Raw genomic sequence first — 9,371 nt, 5'->3', positions numbered from 1 at the left:
CAAGGCCACTGTTGTTGTGGCATCTTTCCATCGATGGGGCTGGCAGCAGCTGAGTCAGGGCGGTTGGCTCTTTTTGGGGGACTATGGGGTCTTTACAGGGTCTCTTTTTGGTGGGGTCTAGGGCTTTTGGGGGGGGTTCTCTAAGGGGGGGTGTGGGGTTCTTTGAGGGGATCTTTATGGGGTCTCATTTTGGGGGGGATGTGAGGGGCTTGGGGGCGTCTTTAAGGAGTCTCAGGTTTTTTGGGGGGTGGTTAGGGTTCTTTATGGGGTCTGTTTGGGGGGTCTGGGTTTTTTGGGGGGGCTCTTTGGGGAGTTGGGGGGCCCTAAGGGCCTTTTTAGGGGATCGTGGGGGGGCTCTTTGGGGGGGGGTGTCTCTGAGGGGTTCTGGGGGGGTCTCTCTAGGGTCTATTTTTGGGGTGTTGGGGGTTCCTTCGGGGGTCTTCTAGGGGGTCAGGGGCCATGGTGGGGTTCGAGGGCTCTCAGAGGGGTCGCAGTAGGGTTGGGAGGGGGGTTGAATTCGCTGGAGGAGATGGGGGGTTGTTAATGAGCGCAGGTCAGCGGCAGACGGGTAATTAGTGGGGCAGGGGGAGCCGAAAAGGGCCGAACAGAGGCGGAGAGATACGAGCACTGGCGGAAAGGCCCGAGCACTGGCGGAAAGGCCCGAGCGGGGATTCGAACACGGGGGTCCTCGGTGCTGCCGCCTTGCGGACACGCAGCGGTACTGCGCCCGGGTGGCGCAGCGCACGGAAGCCGCCGCGTTCTGCTGCCTCCGTGCACACTCGCCGCGTTCCTGCGCGGGTGCGCGCAGAGCCCGCTGCGTGCGGACTGCGGCCGGGCGGCGCAGCGCGAGCGGCAGGGCGCTTTAACGAGGGACGCCGCCATTGCGGGGCGGCCGCTCCCTCCCGGTGAGGGGGGGGTTCCGCCGCCCGTCGCGGGGTCGGCCGGGGCACTGTCAGGTCCGGGGAACCCCCGAAGGCGATGGGACTCCCTCGGGGGGGCAGATTTTGGGAGGGGGCGCGCGGGTGGGGGGGGGGTCACTGTCATGTGCGGGGATTCGAAGACGGGGTGAGGTCGCCCATCCGGGCGCTGACCGAGCTGGTACCTGCTTAGCTTCCCGGACGGGGAAGCTGTGAGGTCACCGGACGCTCCCTCCCGGAGAGGCGCCGGTACCCCCCCCCGCCCCCCCCCTCGCGGGATCACTCGGTGCTGCCGCCTTGCGGACACGCAGCGGTACTGCGCCCGGGTGGCGCAGCGCACGGAAGCCGCAGCGTTCCGAAAGTTCCCTCCCGGTGAGGCGGGGTTTCCTTCGCCCGTCGCGGGGTCGGCCGGGGCACTGTCAGGTCCGGGGAACCCTCGAAGGTGATGGGACTCCCTCGGGGGGGGTCAGATTTTGGGAGGAGGGGCGCACGTGGCGGGGGCACTGTTAGGTGCGGGGATTCGAAGACGGGGTGAGGTCGCCCATCCGGGCGCTGACCGAACTGGTCCCTGCTTAGCTTCCCGAACGGGGCAGCTGTGCTGTGTAGCCCCCCCCAAGCTCGCGCCCCCAAACGGGGGCCCGGAAGCCCCCCGGCGGCCATTTTTCCGTCGGAGCCGCACGGAGATGGGCGCCGCCATGCTCGGAAGCCCCCCGGCCGCCTTTTAACAGCCGGAGCCGCACGGAGATGGGCGCCGCCATGCCCGGAAGCCCCCCGGCGGCCATTTTTCCGCCGTAGCCGCACGGAGATGGGCGCCGCCATGCCCGGAAGCCCCCCGGCCGCCTTTTAACCGCCGAAGCCGCACGGAGATGGGCGCCGCCATGCCCGGAAGCCCCCCGGCGGCCATTTTTCCGCCGGAGCCGCACGGAGATGGGCGCCGCCATGCCCGTAAGCCCCTCGGTCGCCATTTAACCGCCGGAGCCGTACGGAGATGGGCGCCGCCATGCCCGGAAGCCCCCCGGCGGCCATTTTTCCGCCGGAGCCGCACGGAGATGGGCGCCGCCATGCCCGGAAGCCCCCCGGCCGCCTTTTAACCGCCGAAGCCGCACGGAGATGGGCGCCGCCATGCCCGGAAGCCCCCCGGCGGCCATTTTTCCGCCGGAGCCGCACGGAGATGGGCGCCGCCATGCCCGTAAGCCCCTCGGTCGCCATTTAACCGCCGGAGCCGTACGGAGATGGGCGCCGCCATGCCCGGAAGCCCCCCGGCGGCCATTTTTCCGCCGGAGCCGCACGGAGATGGGCGCCGCCATGCCCGGAAGCCCCCCGGCCGCCTTTTAACCGCCGAAGCCGCACGGAGATGGGCGCCGCCATGCCCGGAAGCCCCCCGGCGGCCATTTTTCCGCCGGAGCCGCACGGAGATGGGCGCCGCCATGCCCGTAAGCCCCTCGGTCGCCATTTAACCGCCGGAGCCGTACGGAGATGGGCGCCGCCATGCCCGGAAGTCCTCCGGCGGCCATTTTTCCGCCGGAGCCGCACTGGAACGTATCCCGGCATGCCCCGCTCCCTTGCGGGGGAGTATATCCCGGCATGCCCCGCTCCTTTCCGGGGCAGTATATCCCGGCATGCCCCGCTCCTTTCCGGGCAGTATAACCGCGGAGCTGCCACGAGGAGCCTGCCCGTGCTTTCCGGGGCGATGAGGGGGCCCGTCGGGATGCCGGCGCTCCCTCCCGGTGAGGCTCCGGTTCCGCCGCCCGTCGCGGGGTCGGCCGGGGCCGGGCGGTCGGCGGGTCGCGGCGCGAGTGGTCGCGGCGGGCCGGGGGTCGGTGCGGGGCGCGCGGGCGGCGAGGCGCCGCGCCTTCCACCCCCCCCCAGCCGCGGCCGGCCTTCTGCCGGCGCCGGTCCGTGCCGGGACGTGTCTCCGCGGCGTCCGGCGGGGTGTCTGGGCCGGGAGGGGGGGCTCCGCGCCGCGCGGGCAGTGCGCGGAGGGGGTCGCGGCGGGGGCTTGGGGGTGCGGCCGGGCCAGAGCTCCCGTTCCCCGAGCAGCCGGCACGGGAGACACGGGGCACCGAAGGGGCCGGCGGGGCGGGGCGCGACTGGGCTCTTCCGGTCAGTCTGAGCGTGTTCGGGCCGCGGGGCTGGCAGGTTTGGGGGGATTTGGGGGTTTGCGTGGGTCTGTGTCTCTCTCTAGTTGCGGCTTGTGGGTTTTCTGTCTCGCGGGGCTCTTTTGGCAGAGGAGGGCTTAGGGCTTCTCTTGTGGCTGCTGTGGCGTTCAGTGGTTATCGGGGGTTCTTGTGGTGTCTGGGGTTTCCGGGTTTGCTGGTTTCTTCGGCTCGGTGGTTATTTTGCTCTGGTCTTTTGTTGGTTTTCTGGTTTGGGTTTCTTTTGTGGTTTTAATTGGGTTTTTGGGGGTTCCGTGGCTCGCGGGGTTTCTGTAATTTTTTATGGTAAATGAAAATGGAGCACAGGTTCTGCTCTGCCTTTTGTTTCTTTGTCAGCCTTTGTTGCCCTTGTGAAATGTCCAAGCCCATTGGAGACATTACTGTTTGGCTTGCTATTTGAGCTTTCTTCTTGGATACCTTGTACCCATTAAGTCCCCAAAAGTTTAAGAGTTGGGTGGTTACCCATCCAGAACCTGTTGTCCTTCTTGTGAGTCTTGGTCCTTCCCAGCCCTCCACTGACCCCTGCCCTTTCTTACTACTCCTCTGATTTTTTTTTTTTTTCCCCTTGCCTGTACTTCTCTATTCTACTGTCCTGCTCCCTTTTCTTCTCTCCCTTTCTCTTTCTTCATCTCCCTCTCCCTTTTCTTTTTCTCTCTGTGCTTTTTTCCTGCTTTCTCTTCCTCCTTTTTTCGTCTTCCATCTCTGTCCTGCAGGCCACTGCAGTTACTTTCCTTTTCCATCTCTTTGTCGTGATCTGCACCTGTCTTGTTTTCTCCAACAATTTCTCTAGCCTGTTGTCTGGTGTTCTTTTTTTTTTTTTTCATTCTATATCTCACTGTCCCAGGCAGCAAGCTGGCCCTTGAATATGCTTTATTCTCCATAAATGCAGGTGCTGTTGGCAGCAGTTCATGAAACGAGGGGCATCTCCAGCAGATCCTGTAGAAGACAGAGTTGCTGCCTGAGGAGAGCACGCCTCAAAGTGTGCATCGTCAGATTTGCGCTCGCTAGAGAGTATGGGACGAAGCTGGCATTGGCGTCCTGTCCAGCCAGTGTCAGGTGACACCCACTTTGCTGCGCACTGGTTACAGGAGGATCTAGAGTAATACAGATGTACTTCTCAGCGAAGGCAGCGAAGCAACACTTTCCTTTCAAACGGTGAGGCTGGTAAGGAAAGCGCAGTTTGTCTCTGACTGTCTCTATTCCCTTTGTCTCAGGGAGGCTGAATGAAAATGATGACTTCTTGACTGTGTTATCACACTGGGTGAGTAGGTGTGACATGCTGGAGCTGGATACTGAAGTTGAGTACGTGGTGGAATCGATGGATCTGTGTTTTCTGCATGGAGAAGGTAACCTGTCATTCGTTTATTTTTCTTAAAATGAAGCAAAGGACTAGGGAAGGTGGGTTCTTCTTCACAGCGCAGATTTTGATGACATTGTTGGAGTAGAAATCCATCCAAGGGTGGTCCTAAAGTTGGCAACATCAGTAGCATAACAAGAGAGTCTCATGGTTCCACTGTAAAGTGGAAGTACAGAAAGCTGTTCAGCTCGCAGAGTGCAGGCCTGTGTGACCTGGGAATCTACTGATGGACTCTGCCTTATGAGGTGAGATATTTTCGATCGAGCAGGGGGAGTCATCGTGACTTAACAATGTGGTAGCTACACTTGTGATGGGCTCCTGCAGTTTTATCAGCTATCGGACCCCGGAAGGCCTTCATCCTCCCTCCGTCTCTAGGATGAAAAGGCAAAAAATGCCATATTGTGAGGATGATTGAGTACAATTTTCTGCCGCTCCATAAATAACTTTGATACTTAGTATATGTTAGGAGTGCTTGTGGGAGCTTCAGCCTCTTCTCGAAGCAGTCCCGTCTGTCTAAAGCGCGTGCTTTTAAAAACATCTGTGTGTTACATACATTAGGAACTAAAACTGCAGCTTGATTTTCCTCCTCTAGGGCTGATTTTTCATAATTGCTTCACCCCGGTAACAGAAACGGATAGGCCCTGTTTCGTCAGGGTCAGTCCTGACCTCGTTTAAATGCTGCTGCAAAGCTTCAGTGTTTCAGTTTGCAAGCTGTAAAAATACTTTGTTAAAGATAAGAGTGCTTCTTGGAACTTAAGTGGTAGAACCACCTTCTCAATGGTAGCTTTTGCTGGCTTGCTTTTGTGCAATGTACATCTTTGCCATTGTGATTTAGCGTGCCTGATTGGTTTAGCAGACAGACATTGGCACCCGCTGAGTTGATAAACAGGTCTTTCTCACTGTGCCATTTTTCCACTTCCTTTAATTGTATCTTTTTCAGTCTGTAACCACAGTTAATGTCTTTTTTTTTTAAAAAAAGCACACTACAGCAGCTTGCTTTGTTCATGTGTTCAAAAGATGTTTGTGGTTGCTTTTCCCCCAGTTGTTGCTTGGTTTTTTTTCCTCTTTAAATGCTTTCTGAAAGGTAGAACTGCATTTCCTTGTAGGGTGCACTTAGACTTTTTCCATGTTATCGGAGTTGTAAGAACATGTCAGTTTCAACACAGAAAAAAGGTCCAGCTTTTGCCACGAGGCTTTTGCCATTAGGGTTTAGCCTAATGTTGCCGAGGAAGCTTTCTTTCTGCTTCCCTCTAAGCCTTACTGTAAAAAAGAAAAAAAAGCTGTCATGGGAAAGCCGGTTAAATCGGGCTCGGACCCCAGATTGTCACCGGTTTAATGCAATGAAAGTGTCCTGACTGGACTGAAGCACCCTAAAACACTTTGCGTGCTGCAGCATAAGAATGCAGATGGCTTATCACGCAGTAACTTGGGGATCAGCACCGTTTGCTGCCACTGGCAGAGGCTTTTTTCTTATTCCTTCTGACTGACACGGCCATAGGAGGTGCCTGTTTTGTGGCAGTAGTGCAGCAGCACCATCTCTCGACCCTGCTGCCTCAGACATTGCTTAGCCTCACTGCATTTTGTTTCCTGGTTTTGCTCGGCAGGACAAGTCCTGTTTGGCTGTAATTGCAGGGTTAGAGTGTAATATGAGGAAAGGAGGGTGTTGGCTTAGGAATTTCTGTTCCGCTTGCCACAGTTTTGCCACCAGTATTGCAGTTGGCGAGGTGGCTGTCGGGCGTGGGAATCGCGGGGGTGAGTCTCAGTGTGGGGACAGGTTTGTTGCTGACGCTTCAGCTGTTGGGGTTTTTGAGTTGCTGATGTGTGTTTTCTCATTCTACAGAACCACCTTCATGTTGCGTTCCAGGGAGTGTACTGTGGATGTACAGGAAAGATCTTTCCTGGTGAGACTGTCTATAACCACCGAAGATGTTCGCCAGCTCTGCGCTGAGAAGTTCGAGGTGGACAAGCCGGCAGAGTGCAGCCCGTTTCTTGTTGTCGATGACACCTGGCAGCAGCTGACGGAGCATACCTGCCCTCGGGAAATGAAGGCTGAGTTGCACAGCTGTCCCCAACCCCAGGTCTTCCACTTTGTCTACAAATGTGTTAACAGAGATCTGTGTGGTGCCATTTGTCACAATGATGACTCCACGTTTTAAAAGCAGCAGCTCGTCGTTGGATTTCTGTTCCTCTTGTTAACGGCTGAAAACATCTTTGTTGGCTGGCATTCCTTAGGAGCCGAGACTGGTCTTAAACCAGGATTGCCCAGTAAAAATCCCTTAGCCACATCAGGCATAGCTTAGAAAACCCCATGTAAATCGTGCCCAGGGCCGGTTATGCAGACTATTCCACCAGCGTGTTTGAGCGAACAGCCACAAGACTCTGCTGCAGCATATCATATCGTGGCCCTCGGCAGGTTGTCTGCTGTGGTGTGCAAATGTCTTATTTTTTTTGCACCTGGCCTCTAGCCACATGTCATTTTGATTTATATATGTGTATGCTAGACAAGCATTGCAGTAAACTGGCTGGTGTTAGCTTGGGTTCGACTTGTCCCATTCAGGGCATCAGTTAACTCAGAATTACCTGGATGATTGATTGCATTCTTTCCTGGTTTTTTTTTTTGTTTGTTTGTTTTTAATTACAGAAAATTGTGGGGGTTTATTATAGACATCTTGCAGCAGTTGCAGGTAGACTGTCAGGGTCGTCTTCTAAAAATATTTTTTCAGCTGTAAAGAATTCTGTAATTATGCATGTGATTTTAACATTCAATATACAAGAATAAGTCTCTTTCGGGTTTTGGCGTATTGCATTTAAGGTCTCTATGGTTTCTCCTCTTTTCCTGTTACAGGTGAGTTCTTGGGAGCTTGTGGTACCTGTAAGAAGGTCGTAGTATTGGCGCTGGTGATTTCATTGCCTTTATCTGAACTGGATGTACTGTTACCTGGGTTAGTGTTTCTATCCATTGGTTTAGACAGCCTTGTGGGTAGGAAGAGGAAGTTGAAAGAAAAGGATGTAGAGAAGGGGCAGAGAAAGAACGCAGAGAACCGAGTTTAGGATTAAAATGTGTTAGTCTGTCTGCTGGTGCAGGCTCCTCTCAGAAAATGAGCCAAGGAGGTTGGTAAGGTGTTTGTAGTTTTACTGATTTTTTTTTTTTTTTTTTTTTCCTGGTTTTTGTGGCTATAGGGGTTGGGTGGGTTGGTTTTTTTACAGGGTCTGGGATTTGTGGGGTTAGTGTGGGCTTGTGAGGTTTTTCTGTTGGTTTGTTTTTTTTAACTGGGGTTCTAAGGGGGGGGTTTGGTTCTCTGCCTTTTGAAGGCTTTGGGGTTCTGTGGGTTGCGGGTTTGGGGGAGGGCTAGGGGCTTCTGTGGTGTTTTGAGTTCCCGCAGCTTTTCTTGTGGGGTCTGGGGTTTGTGTGTGTCTTTAATGGGGGTTTGTGGCTTCTTTGGTTTTTGGGCTTTGTGGGGGTTTCTAGTTTGTGGGAATTCTTTGGGTATTTTGGTTTGGTTTTTCTTAGGCTGAGAGGCTTTAGGAGGAAAGCCTGTTCTGAGCGTGGTGTTCTCCTTGTAACAGAAGCAGGGTCTCACTGTGGCATGCCAGCTGTCGTGGCTAACAAGGGAGCTTTTTTGTTTTGTGTTGTTATAAATATTACAAGAGTTCCACTTTGTAAAATGCTTTTGTGATGAGTTCAGGCTACGTCTTGCATCCATTGAAAGCAGTATTTACTTGGGCCGAGTCTTCCTGTTTGGAGCTGAGGAAGGAAGTATGGATTGAATAACAATGTATTGTTTTTTGACCTGCAGATGGTGGAAGAAAGTGAGGAAAGACTAACAGAAGAGCAGATTGAGTCACTTCTCCAGGCAGTCACCAGTCTTCTTCCAGGGGATCCAGAAGAACAGCCAAGAGACTTGGCAATGTTGGCTGAAGACGAAGGTGACCAAACCTTGGAGGCATCTCAGCCCAACGCTGGCAACGGTTTCGACAGAGGAGAATCGGCTAACAATTTTCTGGGTTATACTTGGCAGCAGTTTACTGTTGTATTGGACATTGTTGTAAAATGCCTTAGAATTTTTATTATTCAGAGGTGATGAGGGAACCAGTTGTTTCCAAGAAAGCGTGGCCAAGGCCACTGTTGTTGTGGCATCTTTCCATCGATGGGGCTGGCAGCAGCTGAGTCAGGGCGGTTGGCTCTTTTTGGGGGACTATGGGGTCTTTACAGGGTCTCTTTTTGGTGGGGTCTAGGGCTTTTGGGGGGGGTTCTCTAAGGGGGGGTGTGGGGTTCTTTGAGGGGATCTTTATGGGGTCTCATTTTGGGGGGGATGTGAGGGGCTTGGGGGCGTCTTTAAGGAGTCTCAGGTTTTTTGGGGGGTGGTTAGGGTTCTTTATGGGGTCTGTTTGGGGGGTCTGGGTTTTTTGGGGGGGCTCTTTGGGGAGTTGGGGGGCCCTAAGGGCCTTTTTAGGGGATCGTGGGGGGGCTCTTTGGGGGGGGGTGTCTCTGAGGGGTTCTGGGGGGGTCTCTCTAGGGTCTATTTTTGGGGTGTTGGGGGTTCCTTCGGGGGTCTTCTAGGGGGTCAGGGGCCATGGTGGGGTTCGAGGGCTCTCAGAGGGGTCGCAGTAGGGTTGGGAGGGGGGTTGAATTCGCTGGAGGAGATGGGGGGTTGTTAATGAGCGCAGGTCAGCGGCAGACGGGTAATTAGTGGGGCAGGGGGAGCCGAAAAGGGCCGAACAGAGGCGGAGAGATACGAGCACTGGCGGAAAGGCCCGAGCACTGGCGGAAAGGCCCGAGCGGGGATTCGAACACGGGGGTCCTCGGTGCTGCCGCCTTGCGGACACGCAGCGGTACTGCGCCCGGGTGGCGCAGCGCACGGAAGCCGCCGCGTTCTGCTGCCTCCGTGCACACTCGCCGCGTTCCTGCGCGGGTGCGCGCAGAGCCCGCTGCGTGCGGAC

The 9,371-nt window shown here is 55.5% G+C and overlaps 1 long non-coding RNA gene across 2 annotated transcripts; it reads left to right on the top strand.

Moving 5' to 3' along the window:
* Window positions 1-3,967: 3,967 nt before the first annotated feature.
* On the top strand, window positions 3,968-8,545 carry LOC311196907. 2 transcript variants are annotated; one of them, XR_014617606.1, is made up of 4 exons: window positions 3,968-4,419; window positions 6,271-6,508; window positions 7,276-7,372; window positions 8,228-8,545. It is a non-coding gene; the product is annotated as an uncharacterized lncRNA (long non-coding RNA). The 2 variants fall into 2 exon arrangements; XR_014617607.1 differs by lacking the exon at window positions 3,968-4,419 and having other exon boundaries at window positions 6,054-6,508.
* The last annotated feature ends 826 nt before the right edge of the window (window positions 8,546-9,371 follow it).

Source organism: Gallinula chloropus, assembly GCF_964237585.1.
Source record: "Gallinula chloropus genome assembly, chromosome: 14".
Lineage (NCBI taxonomy): Eukaryota > Metazoa > Chordata > Aves > Gruiformes > Rallidae > Gallinula > Gallinula chloropus.
Note: the sequence above shows the minus strand (reverse complement) of the source record. Positions and strands in the feature narration are given on the sequence as shown.